This window comes from Cynocephalus volans, chromosome 8 (genome assembly GCF_027409185.1).
Source record: "Cynocephalus volans isolate mCynVol1 chromosome 8, mCynVol1.pri, whole genome shotgun sequence".
NCBI classification, from domain to species: Eukaryota; Metazoa; Chordata; class Mammalia; order Dermoptera; family Cynocephalidae; genus Cynocephalus; species Cynocephalus volans.
Window position 1 is genome coordinate 153,326,373 of NC_084467.1, and position 27,812 is coordinate 153,354,184.

Sequence of the window (27,812 nt, forward strand, 5' to 3'; positions counted from 1 at the left end):
AAATATGAGACATGAAACTATAAAGCTAGTAAAAGAAAACGTAGGGGAAACTCTTCAGGAAGAAGGACTGGGCAAAGACTTTTTGAATAAGACCCAAAAGCATAGTCAACAAAAGGAAAAATAAATACATGGGATTATATCAAACTAAAAAACTTCTGCAGAGCAAAAGAAACAACAGTGCAAAAAGACAATCTACAGAATGAGAGAAAATATTTGCAAACAGTGCATCTGACAGGGATTAACATCCAGAATATACAAAGAACTCAAACAACTTAACAGTAAAAAAACAAGTAACCTAAAAAATGGGCAAAGGAGCTGAATAGGTATTTCTCAAAGGAAGAAATACAAATTACTTATTTACAAATATAAGGAGAGACTAGCAAATTAATATAATCTCTCTAAATTATGTCTTTAGGAAAATTTTCTATTGGATTACAGAAAATTATCTGTAATCTAATTGCAGATATCTGGTCCCCCCAATAACCCAACATTATTAAAACCTGACCTCTTGAATGTTGGTTGTCTTCCTGAGTCCTACTACTGTAGCTCAGGGCCTCATTACATCACACAATAGTTTATTTAGTAATGGTTTAACTTTAGTTTTTTGTTCCTAAATTGACCTTCTATATAAGTAACTTGCTGATTGTCATTTAAATATTACTACATAATAAATCATCCCTAAATTATTGGCTTAAGACAGCAACCACTTCTACCAGTTGGCCAGGCTGTTCTAGTGATCTAGGTTGTCTGAGAGAGATTCACTCATGTGTCTTTCGTCAGTTGAAGATCAGTTAGGTGGCTTGGTTGCCCTTGACTGTCCTAGATCACATATACAATATCTCACCTGGGCAACTTGCTCTGACTTGGCTCTACTCCCTGTGACTTTCCATTATTCAGCAGGCTAATTTGGGCTTGTTCTCATGGAGGTCTCTGAGCTCCAATACATAGAGGAAAAGTGAAACTCTGCTGTGGTTTAGGTCAAAACAAGCACATTTTCACTTTCTTTGCATTTTAATGGCTACAGCAATTCAAAAGGCCAACCCATCTGCAAGGTTCCCCCTCTTGAAGAGTAGAGCAGCAAAGTCACATTGCCAAGAGTGTAGTTATGCAAGGAATAGAAACTTTGGGCTATCTTAGCAAGCACTCTACTCTATTAATCTCTTGAGAATATATCAAGAATTAAGAATTTAATTATTGAATTAAAGAATTCACAGAGATCACCAAAAGCCTAAATTGAATCAAACCTAAACTTTCCAACCTGAAGTCAAGGACTGTGGTATTTCTCCCATAGCCTTTTCTAACAATTCTCAGAAATGGGAATACTCTGCCTCTAGAAAAGTGGCATGGTTTGGTAGGAAGGTATGGGCTATGGACTTGGAAAAAAATTGACTGTAATTTGTTATGTTAGGTATTACAGCCTATGTTCTATAATTTGCTCCTTAGAACTGTCAGTTCATATCTTTCTTTTATTTTTTTAATTTTTGCTCTATGTCTTGTTGACTAAATGGAATTGTGTGCAGGGAAAACTTTTATGATGGGCCCAATGATTCTTCTCCATAGATATTCATGGCTTTGTAGAATCCCTTCCTCTTGAGCAATTTGCTTCTAGCCAATAGAATGCAGTGACATTGATGGTAGTCACTTCTGTGATTAGGTTACAAAAGACTGTGACTTCGATCTTGCAGACAGACTCTTTGTATTGCCTTCTTGGCTTACATACTTCAATAAAGCAAGCAGATATGTTGAAGAAGCTCAGGTGTCATGGACCTGATTTTGGCCAACAGTCAGTAAGGAACTGAGGCCCTCAATTCAGCAGCCCATGTGGAATGAATCCTGCCCACTACCATGTGACTTGGAAGCAGATCCTTCCCCAGTAGAGCCTTGAGATGACTACAGCACAGCTGACACCTTGATTGAGAGATCTTGAAACACAGTTAAACTGTGCCCAGATGCCTGACCCATAAATTTTGTGAGATAATAAATGTGTGTTTTAACCTGCTAAGTTTTGGGGTTATTTGTTATGAATCAAAGATAACTAACACAGATGGTAAGTATTTTGTATTAGAAATGTTCTATTTTCATAAGGAGAAGGTAGTGAGTCCGCCCCTTACATAATTTTTAGGATTTCTAAGTCTGTGGCCAAAATAAATGTACATAACCATACTTATTTCATAGCGTTAAAATTCATCTCCCTTCCTTTCTCCTTTTTCTTCATGGTGTCCTTTTTTGTCATTTTTCTCTTAATACTCATATTGCTCTTTTACATTTCATAGTTTTCACTATTTTTGAATGACTGAATTGACTAAAGAAAGGTTTCAAATACAGGTAGAGTGTTGTTAATTTGAGTAAACGGTTCTTTTTTCCTGAAGTAACTTTTTGAAGGATGGCAAATTATTAGTTTTGGCCAGGGCTCGCCAGAAAGTCGAGTCTGAAGCATAAACTTATACGCTGATACTTTCTTAAGGGGTATGATCAGAGGAGGAGTGAGGGACAAGGGCAGACAGGGGAGGGTGTGTTGCTGAGCTGGCCTCTACCAAGGGAGACAACCTGTTTTCCAATCCAAGGGGTGAAGGCTGGTGGGAGGTAAGCAAAGAAGAAGGGTTTATTTGTCAGCTCCTCCTCCTACTGGTCTAGATTTTGACCTGTGGAGCACTAACTTATGCACATCTCTGCTCGTATAACATGGGAATCTTGTGGCGTCTGAGGCTAGATATCACCAACGAAGACTCAGAGATGAAAGCAAGAAGGGACAGCCTTGGGCATGCGATCAGGCCCTCCTAGATTGCACCTGCAGAAAGGTAGTCAGAAGCCATGCAGCACCAGATTGCCTCATCTGTACCTTAGGTTGGAACCAAGGACGGGACAGCTGAGAAGACCCAAAGCATCACAATACACACTTAAAGAGACGTGAACAGAATTTAGGAGGACGATTTCTTTGAAAAGGATGTTAAGACAATTCATTGCAGGTGAGAAGAAGCAAGGATGAATTATAGAAAGATTGTGAAGACAAAGATAGCATTTTTCTAGAGATTAGGTAAAAAAATTAAAAATGAATTAAGGTCAGTAACCAGTAAGATTGGGAGCTAAAGGGGGTGAGAGAGTGTAAAAACTATACTTGTATACCCTAAAAGATGGAGAAGCATTTGACATGTAGGGGAGCAAAACATCCTGGAAGAGGAGAAAATTTTGACACAAATCTGGAAAGTAATACAAAATTAAATATACTTAGCCTTCTCAGCTAAAATTAATGAGGGACATAACTGCTACTAATATCTGAAAGGTGTTAAAAGGAAGAAGGGAGCATAATTACTTAGCATCATACCAGTAAACATAATTAGGAATAATGGTATGCAATTAAGAAAAGAAAAAATTAGTCACAACATCATGAAAGTTCCTCTGTACTAGTGACATCTATTTCACTGTGGCATCGTTTCCCAAAACAATTGGGAAGAGTCCTGTTCTTTAAGCACGCAGAGTAAATGAAACAAGGCTGCAAAAAGAACACCTCACAGTGTCAATTAAAAAAAAAAAGAGGATGAGGGAGTCTAAACAGGTCTGTTTCACTGATTTTTGTGTTTCCTTGAATTGGAGTATTAGAGAAGAGAATAAAGTACCAGGATTTCTGTTCTTAACTCACGTTATTTGCTGTGCGTGACCTTACTGTTTTGTGTATGTTTGAAAGCCAAAGCATTTGTTGAAGGGCTGATCACATCGTTATATCCATCTCAGTCCCAGGCTTTGAGGTCTTTTCTGTACTTCTAAGGTGAAAACTGACAATGAAAATAGTACTTTTAGGGCAATTAGAGTGTTCAGTATTCTCTTCTTCCCGTCTAAAATGTCTTGGTGAACTCCTTTTAAAAATAGATGGGGATTAAGTAGCGATCTGTGGCTGGATAAGAGAAGGGCAAATGAGGGTGACTGCTCTTGGCTTTAAGATTCCAAAGTGGTTACTGCAAAAGTGGCAAAAGAAAATGGGAATCAAAGGCCTATTAGAGAGACCTCAGGCTGTTAAATGCAGAACTAATGATAGGGAAAAAAATGGGTAAAGGGAATTGAATGGTAATTTTTTTTACAGTCTACTCTTAAGAATGCCAATGTTCCAATTCAGTCTTGATGCTTTAATAACTCATAAGACATTTAGGCTTTTGCAGTGAGTATGCACATTGAAAGAACAGCAATTGGCTGCACTGTAAATATTCTTTGACTGATTAGTAAGAAAATGGTCCTTCCTCCCCGCTTCCCTTTGTGATGCTGACAAGAAAGTGACCTGAGAAATGCATGAATTATGTATTTCCAGAAGACAGATCTGCTAAAAATTGAAGAACGGAAAGCTTATTTTATATTGTTTTGTGCTTTCCCTACAGTGGATATCTACTTAAATCGGCTGTGGTTAATTTATGAGGGCTGCCATCTCACTGTTTAATCTTCAGGGCACAGAAATTTGTTCTTCACATCTTTGCTTCTAGACATTTTAGCATATTTCTGGAAAGGCAGCTGATCAGTGCCTCTTCAGAGGAGTAAAAAGTGATCAGAATTGGTATGATTTGGGTAAAACAAAAAGGGTATATATTCTACTCAAGTGTCTTTCCTATCCAGAATTCCAAAGCATTTAGATTCCCCATCTCAATTTAATTCTTTTGATGAAGACATAATTTACTAATGCACCCTTTTAATACACATATACTTTATGACTAACAATAGTGTTTATCTCATTAGATTCTACTAAGAATTAAATTGAATAATTTAATGTCTATAAAGTGCTTACTGTCTATAATGCTTGCTAACATAGAAAAGATTAAATAAACTCTATTTACTTTGTTATAATGAGGATTATGTTTATGATTATGACTGTGATTATTATGTTACCTGTATACGGTAACAATTTCACAATGGTTTAATGCATAGCAATCATTGACTTGTGACTTCTCTAGCAGGTAAAAGAATTTTCATAATGGTGTGAGGAAACCAGTGTGGATAGCCCTGGAGGCTTGTTTGCTCCCCACTTGGCTGGGTTAGCCAAGAGCTAGCTCAGCAGGATGAGTTAGTGCAACAAAACCTAGGTCAATTTCAGCTATTGGGTTCTATCACTGGCTCCACCTTTTGAACAAGACCATTTTCTATTGTTACTTTGTATCATAAACATTCCACCACTTCCCTCCCTACCATGCACACCAGTTCCTGTAAATACATAGAGCATTATAGGTTTGGTACCTTTCTCTACAGGATTGTTGGCCCTGATGTTTGCAGACCATTTGTGCCCAGCCTAAACTGTAAGATAATGAGTGTTTAGGGGATCACATGTGTTCCACTCCTTCTCTGCTTGTAAGTTTTGCTGCAGTGAACCTTATATCTGTACCACATGTAGTGTGGATCCATGGATGCTTTGTGAACAGGTTGAAGTGGAGAGATATCTTGTTAAGGAAGGAATGCAGGCTCTTGGGTACTTCAGGAGCATTGTACCCTGTAGAAGGAAAGAATGGACAGTGGAAAGGACTCAGAAAATGGGAGTTATTAACACTCGCATAAAATTCACAGTCTTACCTGACCCTTATTACAAGTAACATTAGTGATGATACAAGAGCACTTTTCCAAGGAAAATTGGTGTATGAAATCTTAACTTGGTTTCTTTCTCTTTTCCTCTGGTCTCTGTGTCCAGATGCAGTCTGCTAATTTCTATCCCCTTTAATTAAGTTGCCAAAAAGGACATTAAAAAGTTGAATTAATAATGAGTTTTTCTGATCAAAATGTTATTATGATCATTTAAAATATTGCACACAGAGGCATATATTACTGCTATCTGTTTCTAATTAGAAATTATCTACCACTAATTAGAAATGACATACTATTAAATGAGAATTTAAATATAATGAAGTCATACCAAATAAGAAATCAGAAAATATCAAAAAGAGGTCTTCCTCCAAAAAATGTTTAAATGGAAACAAAAGAATCAAGATGTTCTAAAATGTGCTGGAGGAACTGAGAGAGGAAAGAAATCTTTATTTCAAAAAATCACTAAAATAAAAAATAGAGAGAGAAATAAAACCACTCCCATCTGACATTGAAGAATGCCCATCTCTTAACAGCAAGTATAAAAAATAAGTAGGTCATAAAGATGAGAATGTAAAATGCTATGATATTGGCTTCTTATCTTTAAATGAAATTCTAATTTGACTCTTGCACAAGGAAAGGGAATGAATATGGTATGTTTTCCCATGTGAGCTGTCAGAATGATAAAACGGAATACTCTCTAAATCAGCTTTTCCATGGACAGCTGGTTCATCATCATTAGTATGTATATCCTTATTAATATCTAGGCCACTCAACTCTTTAAGGACTAGATAGCTGTTCTGAAATTTAGCGCTACTTCAATCATTTATGAAGATCTGTACACAAACACCATGCTATAATGAACAAAGAAATAGTATATGTGTATATATTTTTTTGCTGGTCCTTTTACAAAGGAAAAATATTTTGTTACACTTTTCTGCTTTAAAAGAAAACATTCTAAAGATTTTTTAATAGTATAGAATATGCATTTATACTCAGATGCCTGCATGTCTGTGTGTTTCTGATTTCCTCAGCTCCATGAGGAGCTAAACATGCTGTGTGAGTTTGCATGCTTTCTCAGATGGCTGAGGTGGCCTGCCAGGGAGCAGAGTTTCTTTAAATTTCAAATGAGCTAGATTAAAATAATTGACCATAAGATGTGAGTCCTCTTCCTTAGTCATATTTCTTGTGGTCGGTACCAGCCTATATTTGGAAGTACAAAAATCATGTAAAAGGAGCCTGAGTGATCAATTTCAACATTCATTAAAAATGTGGAAATTGGGCCGGCCCCGTGGCTCACTTGGGAGAGTGTGGGGCTGGTAGCGCCGAGACCGCGGGTTCAGATCCTATATAGGAATGGCTGGTGCGCTTACTGGCTGAGCGTGGTATGGACAATGCCGAGCTGAGGGTTGCAATCCCCTTACCGGTAAAAAAAAAAAAAAAAAAAAAAAAGTGGAAATTGAGGCAAAGACAAATTAAGTGAATTACTGAAGGACACCAGTAGGGCTAGGACAAGAATTTAGATCAAATTCCCAGGACACTTCCCTAGTCCCAACTGCATTCATGAACATGAAAATCTTTGCTAATCACGCCAATCAACATGCCCATATGGTTTGACCAATGTTGGTATGTAATTACTGATCACTGAGCTCCAAGGATATGCCTTAGCTTAGGAACAATTAAAGTTCTTTCCTTCCTTCCTTCCTTCCTTCCTTCCTTCCTTCCTTCCTTCCTTCCTTCCTTCCTTCCTTCCTTCCCTCCCCCCTCCCTCCCTCCCTCCCTCACTCCCTCTCTGTTTCATGTTTTTTACCCCAACTACATGGTCATTGAAGCCATTTAAATAGTAGGCAGTAAAAAAAAAAAAAAAAAGAATGAAAGAAAAAAAGAAAAAAAAAATAGTAGGCTGTGCCTCAAGGGGGCATTCCTCTGATACACTGTAAATCAAAGGTCCCCCCCCCAAAAAAATGCTTTTTCAACCTTATTTCCTATTCTTGGGTTCCAGAAGCAGTTCATTTTTCAACCCTTAAAAATCTCCAAATTCTGGACTTTACTCACTTGTTTCTCTGTTGTCAAACCAGGGACCCTTTCCTGAGCTCATTTTTATACTGTAATATCTGAATGTAAGAAGCAAGAAGTAAACAAAACACAGCCTTCTGGCTCTTTCTAATTACCTCCCAAAGTAACTGGTCTGCGCTCATAGTTATTGAGTTTACCTAACGTTTGGACCAGCACATCGTTGCTCTCCAGCCTTAACTCCTGCCACATCAGTTTTTTCACAGACCTCGACGTGTCACCTCACAACTCTCTCAATAGCTATGTCTATGTGTCGGGTCCGCCGCCGGCCAACCCCAACAGCCCTAGCCTCCTTCCTTTTGGTGGGTGAGCAAATGGCCCAGATACCTCTTTCCCTCCTGTCCCCTTTGGAAGGAGACAGGGGAAGAGAGCCGTGAAGAGAGGTGAGCACAGCCGCCGGCCCCAACCAGCCCAGTTAAAGGACACTCAGACGCGGTGGGGGTTCTGTCGAGCAGTTCCGTTTATTATCACACAAGCACTTGCTTTTAAAGGCAAATGGGGAAGGGAGGTTTCTACATCCTCCAATCAGCTTAAAGGTTACGAGAGCGTGCATCCTGTTTCAATGCCTAGCTATTGCAATCCCGCAGTGTTCACGAGCACGGAAGCACGTATTTGGCCAATAAGGGCTAAGGCAAGGTTCCCGCAGACACTCCCACCCTACTTCCTCCTGGCGCCTCTTAGGCTGCCACGTTAATATGCCCTTGTGGGCCCATAATGGCGCTGCTTGTAATGTCACTTAAGGTGGCATTAGTTTTTAAGGCCTGACATCTATGTATGTATTTCAGGTTTTGTCATTGCAGCATCTCAATTCAAGTTTCCAATTTATATACCACATGTAGGTTCCCAGTATTTAGACTAATGACAACACAAGAGATATTTCTCACATAGTAATCAAAACTGGTTGGTTGAAGGTGTTTAAGTATGAATTGCACAAGACGAAGTTAAACAGGAAAGGAAGATTATTCAAGACTATTGCAACAGGTGAGAGAGACTAAACTCAACTCATTTGAAACAAATGGTGGGGGGGTTAAGTGTTGGGGTAAGATAGTGAAAAAGTGCTGGAGATTGTTTGGGTGGAGTTTAATTAATAGGATGTGTTAAGCACATTGAGTTATTCCTGAATTTTCAATTTTTCTCCTCTGTGATTAGGCCATCTGTGTTTGCTAATTGGTTACCCACTGAAGTTAGGCTCCTATCCCCTCACAGAGACTGGGAGATAGTGGTGCTATCTCTTTCCATGTTTATATTCAAAGAGATGGTTGCCAGGTCCTTGGGAAAGATATTTTCTATGTCATTAAACTGGTAGGAGGCTGGGAGAAGATTTACATACATTTCAAAGGGGAAGAGAACATTTATAATTGCAAGTTTTCTAAAATAAGTGATTTAAGAAGAAGAGGGCCAGGGACCTATAGTCAGGAAAAACACTATCTGAACTTTAGTTTAGATAAGGGGAATGTTAAGACTGTCTTGGACAGGGTAAGAGGAGGGGTGTTTGCTACACAGTCATTCAGGAATCTGCACCACTGGAGTCAATGCCATATTTAACACAGGCTTGCAAGGTCAAACTCCATCAGCAGCTGAAGGGTAAAGAGCAAGTATAGGCAAGTATTTACTGGCCAAACTATCATTGTTGCTTGCAGCCCATTCACAAGAGTTACACCTTTAACCAATCCCCCATGTATACCGAGTATACTTTTGTATATGCGTGCAAAAGTAATTATTGATCAAGCTCTGTACTAAATGATGAAGAAACAGTGGAAGCCAAAACAGACAAAATCTTTATACAACTTTTATTCTAGTCTACATATTAATTATATGTCTATGGTTTTTTTGTTTATTTTGTTTTTTTGCTGGTCGGTGCAGAGTTTATGTCTATAGTTTAAAAAATTCACATCTATTTAAGAGAAAGAGCATTAAACTTGGTAATTTATCACATGTGTGTATATTTTTGCCTCATCAAAACCTCACTATAATGAAAATAAGTAAGAAAATTTTTTTTTAACTAACAGGGATAAAACTAACAAAGACAGCAAAGGAGTTTAAAATATTTCAACAATATTTTCCAAAAGGATGGAAGAGTAGTATTTAAAGGAAGTGAAAACATGTGTGTTTTCAGTGTCAGAGGGGGGGACATGTGGACACATCATGTGGAGAAAATGTTCCTGCATAGTTCCTGAAAAACTCTGTGCTTAGAGGACCAGACACTGCAGGAAGCGCAAGGGAGGAGAGGCACTAAAAACAGGTGACTGCTGGAGAGTCTGCCATCAGAAACCTTGACTTGCAGGCACCCAGCCTTCTCCATGCAGCTGAGCCACTGTCCCTAGCACCTCCCCAAGAGGTGAGAGAAGCTATATACTTTGGAAAAATTGGAGTGGAGGTGTTCTTGTCTTAGGGGCAGTGAACAGAAGTAGAAGGCAGGGGTGAAACAGGCAGTGAAAACAAGAGGAATAAATGGAAATCTACAAATTGGATTGTGGGATTCTCAGTCTTTCCCATTTTGCTTCTGTGGTAGAACTGGCCCGCTATAAAGTATTCCCCAGACAAGTCAATGCTTCTTGCCTCATGAATATTAATTGCCGAGAGAAAAGATCTGATGTATTTGTGGGTCTCCTAATTTTTCAGGGCTGTTCACATGTCTGGTGAACGAGGTAGGAGTCAGTGTTCCAGTCGAGCCGTGGTTACACTTCATCTCCATAATGAAGACTTTGGGCTGGATATTCTCTAAGATCCATTTCAGATGTTACATTTTATAATTCTAAATTTTCTGAATAGAGAGTGAGCATACAAAGACATTTTGCCTAAAAAAATCAACTGAATTTAGACATAAATGAAACCATTTGGTGTTCTTCCTCAAGTACCATCTACCAGTTAAAGTAGTATTTAAGAATCAACTTTTATTCCAAGCATTCACCTTCGTAATTGAAATAGATATCTTCAAAGAAATAATTTTGAAGTTGAAGGGGCCACGTTGCTTCTTAATAGAACTAACCGTTCAGAGTTCTTCAGGAGACCCCATGTGAAGGTCTGTAAGTAGAGTAAAACTTAACAAACAGCTGCCCCTGATTTCAAAATGCAGAGAACAAGAGAATATGAGATTAAAAAAATATTTTGGTTATTTAAACAAATACGGTTATATATTTTTACTTACAAAATTTTTTTCCTTTTCTGTGTATTTAAATGTTTCTCTGAAGGGTCTATTAATAAAATGCAGATGATGGATTTCTTTTCCTATTAGTTTCTTTTTTCTCCTATCCCCTGAAGATATATATAGTGTATCTCTAGTTAAAAATATTTTGATTAAAGTAAGAAGCAGTTTTCACAGAAAATTTCATAAAGGTTGTCACTGAAAAGATAGCTTGCATTTCGAAACGTATGAGCAATGTTTTACTAAGTAGTGAATTTCCCAATTATGACAGAATGAGCCTAGTTTTTAAAATTCAACTGTTTAGCCCTTACTTTTCCCAATGTTGTTGAAAATTAAGGCGAGAAAACCCTTTATAATGGACTGCTGTGAAAGAGAAGCTCTTAGTTTCAGCTTTTTGGACATTTTAATTGGCACTCATCTCATTCACAACTCTTATACTCTCACAATGATCATAACTCTATGTAATGAGAGATTTTCTGGTGGACCATTACCTTGTCTGTGCATATAAAATAATTATCAGCTCATTTGGAAGCCTCTTTTACTAAGACTATGACAAAAAAAACCTGTCATTCTAACATAGAAAAACCCCCCTGCGTGTGATGATTCAAACACAGTCATGAGATGGTGTGTCCCTTTCTTTTTAGTTTCATTTAAAATAAAAGTCACAGCCTAGCAGATGGTTAATAACAGAATCCTTAATCATTCTGCAGAGAGACATGAAATAGAAGATGTTACTTTGATCTATGAAAGCTTCTGTTTCTGATCACAGCTTTAAATACGACCTTCGGCTCTTTTTCAAATTATGGTATAGAACTTCTCTTTGTAAGAGACCTTCGTTTATCATATTGCTGCTGTTTCATGAATTCCAAGCTCTAATAGGTAATGTCGAATAAGCTAGGACCCAATTGTATTCTTTGGCTTATTTTTCCTATATTTCTTCTTTCTAGAGTCTAATTTTATACATAATATACATTTTCTTATATAATGTATTTTAAAGGATGATTTCTTTGCATATGTATATCAAAGATTCTTTTCCTCTAATCCATTTCCCCCTTATGCTTTGGATACTTCAAATTGAAATACACTGTTCAGTCTTGACCCACTTTAAAAATTTTTCAGGCATCTTATCAAATAATCCACACGTTCTATCTTTCACCTAAATGTGATTTTTCAGAAGTCTATGCATTTAGTCAAATTTAGGTGGATTTTTAAAGCAAGGCTTGAGAGAGTTGTCTGAGGTAGACCTGAAACTTGGGCCAGCTGGGATGATGGCAGAACTGGGAAACTGACTTTTGGTTTGTCATGTAGCATGAATACCCTAGAGTTATTACCAGCTTTTTGGTGAGAAAGAGAGATGAGATGAATTATGTAACCAAAGCTCAAGCATAGGAGAAAGATGGAATAAATCCCTGCGAGGCTGGCAGGAAGAGCAGCGTCTCGGTGAACTTGGGAGTTTTACCCTGATCGGGTGTGTCACCACAGGGATGCGTGGCCACACGAAGTCCATTTATTTTACATTTACGGGTATATTTACGCAACTTCAATACTCCCATAAATGTTATGAGTTAAATAGAAACTTCTGGGAATACATAGACATAACTTTGTAATGCAAGTAGAGGGGAAGAAGGAACTTACCTATTATATATATATTTGGAATATTTCAGCTATCCATATTCACTTTGCCTTTACCGTGATATGAGGCTCTCAGGTGGCCTGCCTTATTCTTTCTGATGAGTAATTTCTTTATGTATTTCCTTGCATGTTTACTTCCCTGCTCTCTTTACTTTCAGTTTTTTAGTATTAGATTCGATTTTTAGTATTTGACCTAGTAAACCACTTCTGATTCAATTATTTCTGGTGGTAAAATTAACTGAAAAGTAAGTAAGCTTAGAATTAATGTAAGAGAGTGACAATAAAGAAAACTCCCTTTATTTCATGGAAACATCATAAATCAGCATATTTCTGCTTTTATAATGTCCCACAAGTGTAGATTTTTGTTTTGGGATTTTTTTTTTACATTTTTATTTTTAATGTCTGAAGTAGAATAATTAATGATACACTGTATTTTAAATACAAATCTTTCTTCTGTCCTCTCCGTTCCTCATTCATCCCACATATCCTTCCCCTTCTATAGCCATATTCTGGCCAATATTTCCTTAGAGATTCATAGGAAGAACTTATGGTAATTACAGGGTCCCATGATGTGCATTCACTTTTCCACAGATAAAAAGGGCAAAAATTATTGTTGGTATTTGGTTGCTAAATGGATGTACAAAAAAGTAAATCGGGAATAAATACCCTTTTGAATACTCCAGAAATGATGAATCAGGAAATAGCTGTGCAGTTGCCATCAGATCAGATAGTTATATAAGATCAGGGAGTTCAAGTCATTTACTTACTATCTATAGGTTCTGAGGATGAAAGTGCAAAATTGCCCTGCAAGACGCTCCACCCCACATTATTTAGATGTTTCCACTGGTAGTATATAAGCTTCGAAACAAATCCTATCAGCTACTATGTTTTGCCCCCCCCCCCCTTTTTTTTTTTCCTTCTGTATCTTCAGCTCTAGCTTAGACCCTCTTTGGAGATTCTGGACAATGGAGATCATTTGTTTTAACACTGTAGACATCTTGAATTTATTGATATTGTCATTTTTTTCTGTATGTACCATCCCCTCCTCTCTGCTCTTCTTTTCTAGGTTTCATGATTTGTGATTATTGTTATTAATTATTGCTGCTACTTATTACTCCTTTGTGAATGTTCTCAAATGTCATTCCTCTTTCTCTTTCTTCCTCCGCTGCAATCAGCAATACTGCACAAACTCAAACCTCTACCTTCTCTATGCTTGCACCCATGCTGCAGAATACTATTGGAGGAAAAAAAAAAACAAAAAAAAAACTGAAACACCCAGTTATACTAATGTCACTATAAATGTATAATCATTAACTTTGAAACAGGACTAAATTTCTCTATAAACTTACTATCCTACCAAATCATGTTTCTTGATAACTCGTCAACCTTCTTACTCTATAGGTTTCTGTAATTTCAACTGTTGTTCATTAAGAAAATAAAGCCTCTCATGTGTAAGAGCTTTCACCTTGCCATTGCCCAATCTGTATAGCTTCTCCCATGGCTGCTTTTCTTAGCAAAGGCCAAACATAGAGCCAGGGACTGGAACCCCCATCCCCACAATCAGGCACACTGTCAGCACCCAGGAGCATGCCAAGAACATCGCCTCCATGTGGGAGGCCCACCACAGCCACCACAGTAACTACAGCTTCTGCGGAAGTGGCCAGACGTCACAACTACCACGCAGATGGTCCGCCAACCCCTGGAGTGCATTGACACAAGGAAAGTCACCAGCAGAGCCCAAAGAAAAGAAGAGGATGTCTCTCTCCACAAGGCCCATTTCAGAGTGACAGAAGAAGCATCTGCTCTGTGATAATATTAGGGGACCTGAACACCCCACTCAGCATTGGACAGATCATCTAGGCAACCAGTCAACAGAGTAACCGTGACTCTTTCAGAAGGAGAGAAGAAATCTAGGGTTATCAGTGGTGGGAGGAGGGGAGGGAGAGGGGATAGGGAGAGATTGGACAAGGGGCATAAAGAATAAGTATGATTTGTAACAATATACATTCTAGTAATACTGATTTGATCCACATACGTCAACATTGAACCCCCAAAATACGTATAATCAATTATGATTCAATAAAAATTTTTTTAAAAAAGAGGCCATTACATTCTCACTTGATTCTAACCAAATCCCCTTTCTCCTTTTCAAGGACTTTTCTTTTTCAATTATCTCCACTTTCCCTTGCATCATCCGTTTTTCCTTTTCAAATGAACGGTTGCCCTCAGAGTGCACATATTCTCCAACATCCACCATTCAAACTTCATTTTTGTGCATATATCCTACCTTCATTGGTTCCCCACTTTTTAAGGAAGAGCTGTCTGTATTTTCTGTCTCCACTTTCTCCTACTCCCTTACACCTTATCTCCTTCTAGCTTTATCAACCCCTTTTCTGATCCTCCGCTGGTTTAGTTTTGGCAAGAAGGACCCCATGTTGCCAAAGTCAACAAATTCCCACAAACTTAGTGGCTGAAATGAGACTAAGAAGAATAACATCAAAGTGTCAGCAGTGCTTGTTCCTTCTGGAGATCTGGGAGAGAATCTGTTCTGTCCTTTTTTCATCTTCTAGGGCCTGTCCTCGTTCCTGGGATCAGGGTTCCACATCACGTTACTTCTCTGTCTATTTTTATCATCTTATTGCCTTCTGATTTCTGAGTGTGTTTCCTCTTATGTCCCTCTTATAAGGGCCAATGTGATTACATTGAACCCACCTATACAATCCAGGTCAATCTCCCCATCTCAATGTCTTTAACTTAATCATATCTGCGAAGTCCTTTTTGCTATATACAGGTTTATAAGATTAGTATGAACTAAATTTGGGGGATCATTTTTCATCCTGCCACAATGTTCTTCATAAGAGAGTGGATTTTCTTTAAGAGGTGATTTAGAAACTCAGGATTTTGTTTGTTTGTGTTTTGTTTTGTTTTCTGGCCACTGCCATCTTAAATACAAGTATTCCAAATTTGCCACCCTGCCAGGTCTAGACAACTATCACTTCCTGTCAACGTCTATTGACTAGAGATCTTTTATATGTCCACAGATAGCTGCAAACAAACAAACAAACAAACAAAAAATGAGAAACATACTCTAGCTGTGTATCCAGAAAGAAGCAGAAGCAAGTTTGATGATCTGCTTAGAGTCTCTGCTCTACTTTTCCAAATAACATTTTTTTTTTTAGGATCTGAAATGAGAGTTTTTAATTTATACTTGCCTCTCTCCCAATAATGAACATATGGCCTCATCTATTTTATTAAGTGCTCCTTCTGTTCATTAACGTCTCATGGTTGCCATCACTTGTTTATTCACTCAGAAGTATTTGGTGATCACTTACTAGATATCAGGGACTGTAATAGAACACAAGAATCGATTTGATCTTCATGTGTAAAGAATAATGTTGGTTTGGTGTGAAGATGGGATTGGAGAGAAGAATGAACATTTGCAGACACATCAATTAAAGGATGCTCAGCAATCCAGAGAAAAGATGATCTTGGGCTAGAATGGTATATGGAGAAACTTAGAAGGATTTGAGATAATATGGGCAGCATGCAGGATGTATGAATGTATGATCTAGGAGAGAGTCAGCAAAGGTTCTCCTATTATTTAAACAATCAAGTGGGTGGTGATAACATTTGCTGAGAAACAAGAATATCAGGATTTGGTGAAAAGAGGATGATAGGTTTATTCTTAGATATACTGAGAAGGAGGAAACTATATGACATCCCAGAAGATATGTCCAGAAGACCGCTGGACATGGGAGTCTGGAGCTAAGTGGAGAGGTCTGGCCTACAGCTATAGACCTGAGTGTTGTGAACATAATACAATTATCAGAGAGTAGATTCAGTTAGCAGGGAGAGCACATGAAGTAAGAAGAGAGGAAATCTTGAAACAAACACTAAAGAATGACTCAAGCACAGGGCCCGGAAACTTTTTCTATATAGGGCCAGGTGGTAAACATTTAAAAATTTTGCAGGCCGTATGATCTCTGTTGTAACTACGCAACTCTGCCATTGTAGTGTGAAAGCAGTCATAGACAATACATTAAAACATAAACAAGGCTGTTTATTTTAGTAAAAAAGCTCTAAAAATTGGGCCAAATTTGACCCAGGGACTATGGATGGGAAACAGTAGAACCAGCAAACAAGAGTGAGAAAGGACAACCAAGAGAGTGTGGTGTAACAGAATCCCAGGGGAAGAGATGCCTCAAGAGGGGGAGTAGTCTAGAATTTTAAGTATAATAGAAGATATTAAGACGTTCAGATCAATCTAATATTCTTTGCTGAAGACTGGACTTTAATCCAATTGCATTATTTCCGATCAATAATTTTAGCTGTTCTTTCTGCATAATTGGAAACTTAGTTTTCCCTAAACTTCCATTTTGTAATCTTGTTAATTTATACTGATTATTGGGTATCATTTTAAAATTGTTTGCATTCTTTTTTAGAAATCTCTTTTTTGTACTTCGCATTTTTTTAAAGCATTCACAATATTGACCTAGAGAGACTTTATATTTTAACTTAAAGAGTAACAGAATATCTTTGTTAGTGTATTGTCAGCTCCTGGTAATCCTTGGAATAACATAGAGAACAAGATTTTTTGCAAGATTTTAGATTGTTATTCATCTCTTAGCTATGTAGAACCACCTGAGATAACCAACTACTCAGTCTGCCTGGGACACTATATGCAATGTCATTCTCCCAGGTCCAATTCATGCAGATATAACATCTCTGATGTTACAAACATACGTGGTACTGTATGTATGCACAATTAATACAGATTTCTTTTTTAAGGAAATTACATAAACATCAACATGTTTTTGGATACCCCTACATTAGTTTGAAAGTTGTGCATTCTCTAGGACTTTGCGGTTCAGATATTTTCTCAAATTATCACTGGATTCCCCTGGTTCCCAACTGTTATTGGTGTTGTGCTCTGTAAGAACACATCAGCATTTTATTCCTTTTACTTACTTCTCTTTCTTTTCCTAACGAAAAAGTGCTTTACTGGTATAAATGATTATTCTAATCTTTATTCTCCTATATTTTAAATCTATCACTTGATTCATTTCCAGATTTTCACAAGTATGACTTCGAGTAATTTTCACAGGGTCCATTCATAGCATATTTTCTGAACCTTTGTATATCAGTGAATGTAATTCCAGTGCCCTCACAGCAAGTGATGGCTTTACTAAGTATATGTTTTGGACATATTCTTCTCTCTCTGTTAAGCATAACTCAATTCTTGTTTGTTTGTTTGTTTGGTGGCTGGCCGGTGTGAGGATCCGAACCCTTGACTTTGCTGTTCTTAGCACCATGCTCTACTGAGTGAACTAACTGGCCAGGCCATAATTCAATTTTTTCATGAATGTCGTGTTAGAGTCTTAAAGCCTGACTTTCTTTCCTTTGTAAACAGCCCGTTTTTTGTTTTTTTGTTTTTTGCTTTTTCCTCTCCCTGGACACTTGTAGAAATTTATTCTTTAAGCTTGAAACTCAAAATATTATATTTACCATTATATTTTTCTTTCAGCTCAGTGAGGTTTTTTCCTTATATGTTTATGACTTTTTGTTCGCTATTCTGTTTCTTTCTTATAAAATGCCTATTTTGTTGCATCATTTAGGTCTCATTATTCATTTTACTCTTGTATAACCGATTCTGTTTTCTTTGGTGAGAGTCTAGTTCCTTAAAACTTTCTATAAGCAAATTAAAATCTGATTTAAAATTGTAAGTTCTTTGCAACCTTAGCCCTTTTTAGTTTCATTTTTCACTCAGTTTATATGTCAGTTTATTTTCCATTTTATATTTTATTTTGTTTTCTATAGTCCAACTTTTTATTTTATATATTTCTGATAATATATGCAAATAATATAATTCAAAGTGGTTTTTTTTTTTTTAGTTTTCGGTATTAAATCTTTTAAAATATTATTATTTTCATTTATATATAGGGTTGCAGGAAGGTTTTTCTCAGTTCTTCCTTTGTTTTTCTCTTTAATCACTAGTGTATGAAGGCAGACCAGACCCCTTCTGCCCATGGAGCTTAAGATACCCTTGGTTATCCTCAGTGTCTATTTGAGTGTTATATTTTTTTCAGATTTTAGGCTAGATGTCAAGTTTAAATATAAACCTTTATATCAGTTATAGTGAGTGCTAAGTTGCCAAAATAGAGACCCTCGAAATACTGTTGCTTAAATAAGACAGAACATAACAGCTGGGAGGATAGTTATTCAGGTTTTCCACATGGGACCATTCTAGAACCCCCGGTTCCATCATCTTCCCATCTCAAAGAATGTTTTCCTCATCTGTCAGGTCAAAGCTGGGCCACTGCTTCATCATGTTCCAATCTGAGAGAAGAGGAAGGAGCGGAAGTGATGGTCAGGTATTTTTCTTTTCAGGTGCTTATTCAAAAGTTATAAGCATCACGTTCACTCACACATCATTGTTGAGAGCTTAGGTACCACCAGTAACTGAGAGAGAAGCTAGATAATGTCACATTTAGCTAGATAACTGTACGCTCAGGTAAGACTCTCTTACCGTGAAAGAAAAAGAAATGGATTTAGACGGCTCCAACCTCTAATGGTGCAGCTCACAGTTCAAGCTCTTTTTTTTTTTTTTAATAAGAAAGTCTTCCTAGATAATATATATCAACTGCCATTCTTCTTTTCTTGGAATCATAGAGTAAATACTTCCTTAAGCTCTACCTGTTTCTTTCTCAACTTATTCTTGACTACACGTTTCAGAAACATGATGCCTTACTTTCTGTCCCCTTACACCATGTCCTGGCCTCTTGTAGTCTTTGGATGTGCATAAAAAGGAAAAGCTGATAGAATAAAATTGCTTTGGGCTCATTCAAAGAATCACTAAAAAATTTGCCGCAGGAAAAGGGGAAAGTGGAAAATGGGAACAAGAGGACATCTGCTTCTGTGTGTTGAATGACCGAAATGACACTGCAAAATGGCTAGATATACTGCAGTTCAGGTGGAAAAAAATAGCATCCTTTCTATGAGAAATGAAAATAAATTTTGGAATAACTGGGGAAAATAAGAAACAGGATTGAAATTTATTTAGCTTAATGTTCAAATCTTCAAGTTTTTTTTTTCACGTCATTTCTCCAAGTAGGGAAAGTCACCTGATCATATGCTCAGCAATTGCTTTTTTCAGCATTTAGAGGACAGTTGCCACAATATCCTCTCAGAGTTACATATTTTGTTTATGTAAATTATAGCTATGGTTAATGGTTTATCTATTTTTCCAGGAGATGGTTTTCAGAGAAGAGATTGTGCTTACCTCATCAATCTACGTGGCAGAGGGCTACGTATTTTGAAAGAAAAAAAACAAAAAACATGGAAATCTCTGTGTGCTTTGTATTTAGAGAAAGAGTCTTGCGTTTTACAATGCCATTATATTACCACACTAGATGGTGTGGGAGATACAGAGATATATAAAGTAAAACAATAACATAAAGGGACTAATTTTACTTTTCTCCACAAGCATTCCGGTAAATATGTGGCGATATAAAAGAGCTTCTGTCTGCAATGTAGTTGCATATGGAGAATTTAATGCAGGTAATTACAATAGTACTGTTATTTTTAAAATAGCATTTTAGAAATCCTCTTTGGGATTGGTTTTTGCATAGGAAGCATATAACTATTCTTTGAAGATAAGTCATCTTTTGTTTGGGGGAGCGGAAATAGATTTAATTTTGGTAAGTTGTCAAAAGCCCTTATTTCCAACTTTATTAAATCTGATAAGCATTTTCTAATATTATTTATAGCTATATGTGAGGTGATGACAGTATGAAGAGACTGACTTTATTTCATTCAATGAAGAAAGGAAAACCTCAATAATTAATGCTCCAGGCTAGAAAAACAAAACATGTTAAATTTCTTCCTAATTTATTAATTAATGTAAAGTTGATAAAATTCAAAGCAGTTTTATTTTTTTAAACTTGAAAATAATTTAACTAAATTTATCTGGTGAATAAATTAGCACGGAATATTTTTTAAAGAGGAAATAATGATTGGAATCTAATTTTAATTAATATGAACTTCTATATAAATATATATTAATCAAAACATTTTGATAGAGTTGTAAATATAATAAATTTGATTAAACAGAATGAAGCATTTGGAAATAGAAACAAATATGTATGAGAAATTATTGTATGTTAATTAGAATTATAAAAATAGATTTCAGATTCCTATTTCATACTACATAAAAATAAATTCCTAAAGAGTTCAGCTTCTGAGTTTTCAATTATTATCTAGTCAAACTTCTCTTTTAAAAAATTTGGACATTTGCATAAGACTTAAAGGCTTTTTTCTACCTCATGATTATGGTATATTATTCTACATTTTTCTAGCGCTTTTATAGTTTTTAAAATGTTTATTTCCCCTCTGTGAATAGTGCAATACAATGAAAGAAAACCATAATGTTGAAACTGATAACATGGAAAAATGGAAACAATATTTAGTTATAGAAAGTTAATTTACACTTATGATGCTAAAAGATACCCTATAAAAGAAAAAAAAAATAAGTTTACAGAAAATAGGAATGTGTACCTTATAATACTGATGTCATTATATTTAAATTATTTTCTATTAATTATATATTCGAATTCTAGATTACTCTTTTTTAAACAAGTAAATAAGAAGAAAATCGTATCAAATACTTCTTGCCGTAATAGAGAATCTGATCTCAGTATTGAGTCCCTTTCTCCTACTGATGCTTACAAAAATAAACTGCACATATTTAAGTGTACAGTTTGATGATTTTTAACACGTATATACCCATGAAACTATCATCACACTCAAGATGGTGCATATATCTATCACCCCAAAAAGTTTCCTCAAACTATTTTGTAATCCCTCACTCCTATTCCACACTTTCCTCTACCCCCTAGGCAACCACAATCTGCTCTGTCAAAATGGATTAATTTGCATTTTCTAGACTTTTAAATAAATGGAATCATACAATATGCACTTTTTAGTGAGCGTCTGTTTCCTTTCACTCAGTATACTTATTTTAAGATTCATCCATGTTGTTTTATGTATGAGCAGTTCATTTTTTTTCTATTGTTCAATAGTATTCTATTGTATAGATATACTAGAATTTGTTTACTCATTTACTAGCTGATGGACATTGAGTTATTTCCAATTTGGGGATGTTATAATCAAAACTGCTCTGAACATTTGTGTTCAATCCTTGTATGATCGTACACTTTCCATTCTCCTGGGTAAACCTAAGAGTGGAATGGTTAGGTCACATGGTGGGTGTATGGTTTAACTTTAAGAAAATGACCAAACTCTTTTCCAAAGTGGTTATACCATGTACATTCTTTCCAACAGTGTGTAAGGGTTCAAGTTCCTCTATAACCTTAGTAATACTTAGAGATGACAATGTTTTTAATTTTAGATTCTAATACATGTATAGTGGTAGCTCATTTTGGTTTTAATTTGCTTTCTCTAATGCCTAATGATGTCAAGGATCTTTTTTATGTGTTTATTTGCATTCTGTGTATCTTTTTTTTGTGAAGTGCTTGTTCAATCTTTTATCTATTTTTCCCCCATTTGGTTGTTTTCTTATTCTTGAATTTTCAGTTTTTTGTATATTCCAATCCTTTATCAAACATGTAATTTACAAACATTTTATCCCAACCTCTAGTTGTCTTTTTATTTTCTTAACAGTCTCTTCTGAAGAGCAGAAGCTTTCAATTTTGATAAAGTTTAATTTATAAATTTTTTCCTTTATGTTTTTTTTTTTTTTCCTTTGGTGTCATTTCTAAGAAATGTTGCCTACTCCAAGGTAACAAATACTTCTACCATGTTTTTTTCTAGAAGTTTTAGCTTTATATTTAAGTATAAACCTCATTTTCAACTAATTTTTTTAAAAGTATTCTTTATTCTCTGAATTATCTTTGAAACTTGCTATGGGTCAAATGTGTCAAAGTGAGCCAAAAGTTTATGTACTGGAAACTTGATTCTCATTGTAACAATGTTAAGAAGGTGGGAAATTTGATTATAGTATTTGAAAGGTGGGGCCTTTAAGACGTGATTGGATCATGAGGACTGTGCCCTCCAGAATGGATTAATGTATTCATGGAGTAGTAGGCTAATGATTTATTGGGTTATTAGGGAGTGGTTCTGATGCCTTTATAAGGACAGCAATTGAGTACATTAACACTCCTGCTCATACCACTCTTGTCATGTGATACCTTGCATTGCCACAGGGCTCTGTACAGAGTTCCCACCAAGAAGGCCCTCACCAGATGTGCTCCCGGCGCCTTGGGCTTCCCAGCCTCCAAAGCTGTAAGAAATAAATTTCATTTTTCTACTAGTCAATTTCTGTTGCTTATAACAGAATACCTGAATCTGAGTAATTTATAAAGAAATGAAATTTATTTCTTATGGTTTTGGAGGTTGGGAAGTTCAAAGACCAGGTAACACATATGGTGAGGGCCTTTTTGTGGGTGGTGACTCCCTACAGCAACTCAGGGTATCACCTGGTGAATGGACAGAACGAGAAAGAGCTCACTCCTCACTTGCTCTCATTTTAAAGGCATCATAACCACACCCATGACCACCCATTAAACCATTAATGGATCGATCCATTCACAAGGGTACAGTCCTCACAATCTAATCATCTATTGAAGGCCCCACCTTTCAATTACCATAATAGGATTTCTCACCCTCTTAACACTGTTACAATGTAAATCAGGTTTCCAGTACTTAATGAAACTTTGGGCGACACATTTAACCCATAGAAGTTTTCTTATAAATTACCCAATTTCAGGTATTCTGTTATAAGCAACAGAAAATGGACTAATACAAAACTCTACCAAAAATCAGTTCTCCATATGTGTGTGAGTCTATTGATCTATTTGTGTATCTGTATGTAAATACAATATTGTCTTTGCTCTCTTTTCCAAATTGTTTCGGTTGTTTTTTGTCACCTCTCCCAGGGTAATGGAGACACAAAGGATTACTCAAAGCCCATTTCTTCTGAGCCATGAGAGCCCTGAAAGGGTTAATTCCAGACAAATCCTTCAAGGGAGAAGAATTCTTGGAAATAACTTTCCCAAGTTTAACATTTCTATGTGAAATTCTAAAAAGTTAAGGCCTGTAAAATACATGTTATTATAAATGTTAGTACACTCCACAGTTTTGGCTATTCTTTGTCTACTCTAGGTTCTTTGCATTTCCTTGTGCATTTTAGAAACAGTTTGTCAGTTTATACAAAAAAAAAAAAAAAAAAAAAAAAAAAAGCCTGCTGAGTTCTGGATGAGGATTGCATTGAGTCAAGAGTGCAATGAAGGAAAATTTGACAACTTATTAATACTCAGTCTTCTAACCATGAATGAGGTGTATCTCTCCTTTTATTAGGGCTATTTTAATTTCTCTCAGCAATGCTTTGTAGTTATCAATGTATTGGTCTCACATATCTTTTTATATATTTATTCCTAAAGATTTCGTATTTTTCATGCAATGTAAGCAATACTTTAAATGTCAATGTCAATAGTTAGCTGCTAGTGTATAGAAATAAATTATTTTTTATATACTGGTCTTGTATCCTGTAGCCCTGACAAATAAACACATTAATTTTATTGGTTTTTGGTATATTTCATTTTACACTTGATCATGTCATCTGCAAACAACAGGAGCTTTACTTCCACGACAGTTAATTTTAGGTGTCAACTTGACTAGATTAAGAAATACCTACAAACATGGTAAAGCATTATTTTTGGGTGTGTCTATGAGGGTGTTTATGAGGATGTTTACAGAGAAAATTATCACGTGAGCCTGAGTGGAGTGGGTGGGAAAGATCTGCCCTCAGTATAGGTGGGCACCATCCAATCTGCTGGGGGCCTGGAGAGAATAAAAACAGAGGAAAAGGCAGATCTGTCTCTTTTTTTCCCTGGAGCTGGGATATGCTCTTCTCTCCTGTCCATGGACATCCAAACTGCAGACTCTTCAGCCTTTGAGTTGCACGACTCCGAACAGTGATACCCCCAGGCTCTCAAGGCCTTTGGCTTCCGTCTGAGAAGCACACCACCAGCTTCTCTGATTCTGAGGCTTTTGACCTTGGACTGAGTCAGCTACTGGCATCCAGTTTGCAGATAGCCCATCTGATCTTCATAATCTCGTGTGCCCTGCGCAGGCCCTACACTGAGAGAGTCTTAGGCCCCTCCAGTGCCCACCTGCTCTGTCTCAAATGCTTCACATAGAGATCCCCAACTTCGGGAACACTGTGCTTGAATACTTCAATGAGCAGCGGCTGCTGGGCCTCTATTGTGATGTGTCCATTGTGGTCAAGGGCCAGGTCTTCAAGGCCCAACGGGCCGTCCTAGCTGCCAGCAGCCTCTACTTCCGCAACTTGTTCAGCGGCAACAGCAAGAGCACCTTCGAGCTGCCTGGCACGGTGCCACTTGCCTGCTTGCAGCAAGTCCTGTCCTATTACACGGTTGAGCTCCTCATGGCGCCCGCTGAGCAGCCCCTGGTCATGTACACGGCAGGCTTCCTGCAAATCCAGCACATCGTGGAGCGCGGCACAGACCTCAGTTTCAAGGTGAGCTCAGCTCACTGCCAGTCCGAGACCGCCATGCTGGAGGACACCAGCGCGGAGTCCCAGAGTCCCAGCAACCAGCTGCAGGCGGCACGCTCCGCCGCCTCTGCTGTGTCCCCATCTGTGCCTATCCTGCTGCTGACCCACGTAAAGCGTGAAGCCACGGAGCTGCCACCAGCCACCGGCCGAGGCCTGGCACCCCGGAGCCGGCTGGAGACAGGGCCCCCGGATGGCGTGATGGACGGCGACGCTCCTGTCGAGCTGCCCCGAGTGTCCTGCTACAGGGTGTCCAGCAGCTGCCCTACCCCGGGGGAGCGGCCCAGTCCGAGGCCAGCGGCTGTGCCACAGGCATTCGTCTGTCCACCAATGACCGAGCCGCAAGCCGCTGGACAGCCGCGTCCCGAGTGCTGTGGAACGGCACTGTCACGCCTTCGCCCCCGGCCTCAAAGTCAGCGAGACGAACGTGGTCACCTCGGACACGGGCACCGCAAGCGCGGGCAGCCCAGGATCAAGTCCCGGCCGCGGGAGGGCGTGGAGAGGAACCGCGGTCGTGGGCCCCTCCGCCACCCGAGGCCGCGCGTCGACGCCGAGGGGCAGAGCAGCGCTGCCACCGCCTTGGCTCTGAGAACTGACACCGTGAACGTGAGTCGATCACTGCGGCCAACCCCGCCCTTGAAGACGGTGAGGAGGCGGCAGGGGCTGGCTTGGTCATCCACGAGGCCAGAGCCCCCCTGAAGCTCTTTGAGCAGGGCAGTGCCAGCCCCAGCAGGCACCAGGCACCCGTGGCTGAGGCCAGGAGGCAGGAGGACGCCCCTGCAGGGACTTCGCAAGAGGAGCTCAGGTCGTACTCTCAGGGGCCGAGTCCTGCAGCTGCTTGCACACGGTACTAACACGAACTTACCTAGGACACTGCTGCTGTTGCCTGAAAAACACGTTTTTTATTCTTGTGTTTAAAATTGGTAAAAGAAATAAATGCATTCATTATATTGTACGTATATTAAGCAATGATCTTTGTTTTAGTTCCTCTTATTCATTGTCTTGTAGCATAAAACTAATTGACTTTATATCAGTGTTGAAATATTGTTACCTTTACACCATAGTGTTTAAGTCATGGGTTATCAGGAGAAGAAGAAACATGACCTAAGGACTTTACTTCCTCTTCTGGGAAAGGGACTGCTACAGGTCAAATGTGTCCTGGAAAAAATCACCATTGTCAACAGTGTTAAGAGGGTGAGAAATCCCATTATGGTATTTAAAAGGTGGGGCCTTTGCAAGTTGATTGGGTTGCGAAGACTGTGCCCTCTCAAGTGCAGAGTCCATGCATGCAGTGATGAGTTTCGTGGCTGTGGCTGTGATGGCTTTGTAAGGAGAGTGAGTGAGAAAGTTGGCTCTCTTGCTCAGGTCATTCTTGTCATGTGATACCCTCATCACCTGGGACCCTGTAGAGAGTTCCCACCCAGAAAAGGCCCTCACCAGATATGCCCCCTGGACCATGGACTTCCCAGCCTCTGAACTGTAAGATATAAATTTCATTTCTTTATAAATGACCCAGTTGCAGATGTTCTGTTACAAACAGCAGAAATAGATTAATACATTATCCTTTTAAATAGTTTTTGATTTTATGTGCTAGGTTCTATCAAACATTGGACCACAGTTTTGGACCATTGTTTTCTTGTAATGCCTTTGTCTGTGCTTGTTATCAGGGTTATGATGTTCTCGTAGAATAAGCTGGGGATTATCTACTCCTCTTTAGTTTTCTGCAAGTGTCTTTATAGAAAATGGTACTGTTTTTCTTCTAAAAGTTTGACTAAACCAGTATATCCATATGGGTCTTGAGTTTTCTTTGTGGAAGCTTTTTAACTACAGATTCAATTTCTGTAATATATATAGGAATATTAATGTTATCTATTTCTTCTTGAATGGTCTTTGGTAGTTTGTGTTTTTCAAGGAATTTGTCCATTTCATCTAAGTTACTGAATTTATTGACAACACTTATTTATAATTTTTCCTTATAGTCCTTATAATATCTATGGAATTGCAATCTGTAGTGATGTTAACTCTGTCATTCCTGATATTAATATTTTATTTTTTTTCCTGATCAGTCTGGCTTGAGTATTATTAATTGTATTTGTTTTCTCAAAGAACCAGCTTTTGGGTAATTGATTTTTCTATATTTTTTATTGTCTATATCCTTGATATTTATTTTGCTTACTGTTTAAATAAGTTGTTACTCTTTTTCTAGCTTCTCTAGGAGGAAAATAAGATTATTGATTTGAAATCTGTGTTTTTTTCTAATATAGGCATTTAATTTTATAAAAATTTCCCTAAATACTGCTTTATAGACAACTAACAAATTTTACTATGCAGTGTTTTCATTTTCAGTCAGTTCAAAATCCTTTACAATTTCCCTTGTGATTTTTTTCTTTACCATAAGCATTATTTGGAAGTGTGCTGTTTAGTTTCCAAATATCTGAGGAGCTTCCGGATAGCATTTTATTATTTACTTCTAATTTAATTCCATCGTGGTAAGAGAACATGGTTTTTATCCTTTGAATCTGTGTAAATTTTTTGAGGTTTGATTTAGGTCTCAAATGGATTACCTTGGCAAATGTCCCCTAACACTTCAAAAAAATGTATGTTCAGCTGTTGTTTGGTGTTGTGTTTTACAAATGTCAGTTGGATCCAGTCAGTTGATAATGTGGTTTGAGTCATCAATATCCTTGTTTATATTCTGTCTTTTTGTTCCGTTATTGAAATCTCTAGCCGTAATTGTGTATTTGTCAATTTCTCTTGCCTCTTCTATCACTTTTTGGTTCATGTATTCTGAACTCTATTATTAGTTGAAAAAAAATTTAGGATTAT

General features: G+C 37.6%; 1 pseudogene; it reads left to right on the forward strand.

Annotated features, from left to right (window-relative positions):
- Positions 1-25,840, forward strand: part of LOC134384432 (nucleus accumbens-associated protein 2-like) — a 93,609-nt pseudogene extending 67,769 nt beyond the window's left edge.
- Positions 25,841-27,812: the final 1,972 nt, after the last annotated feature.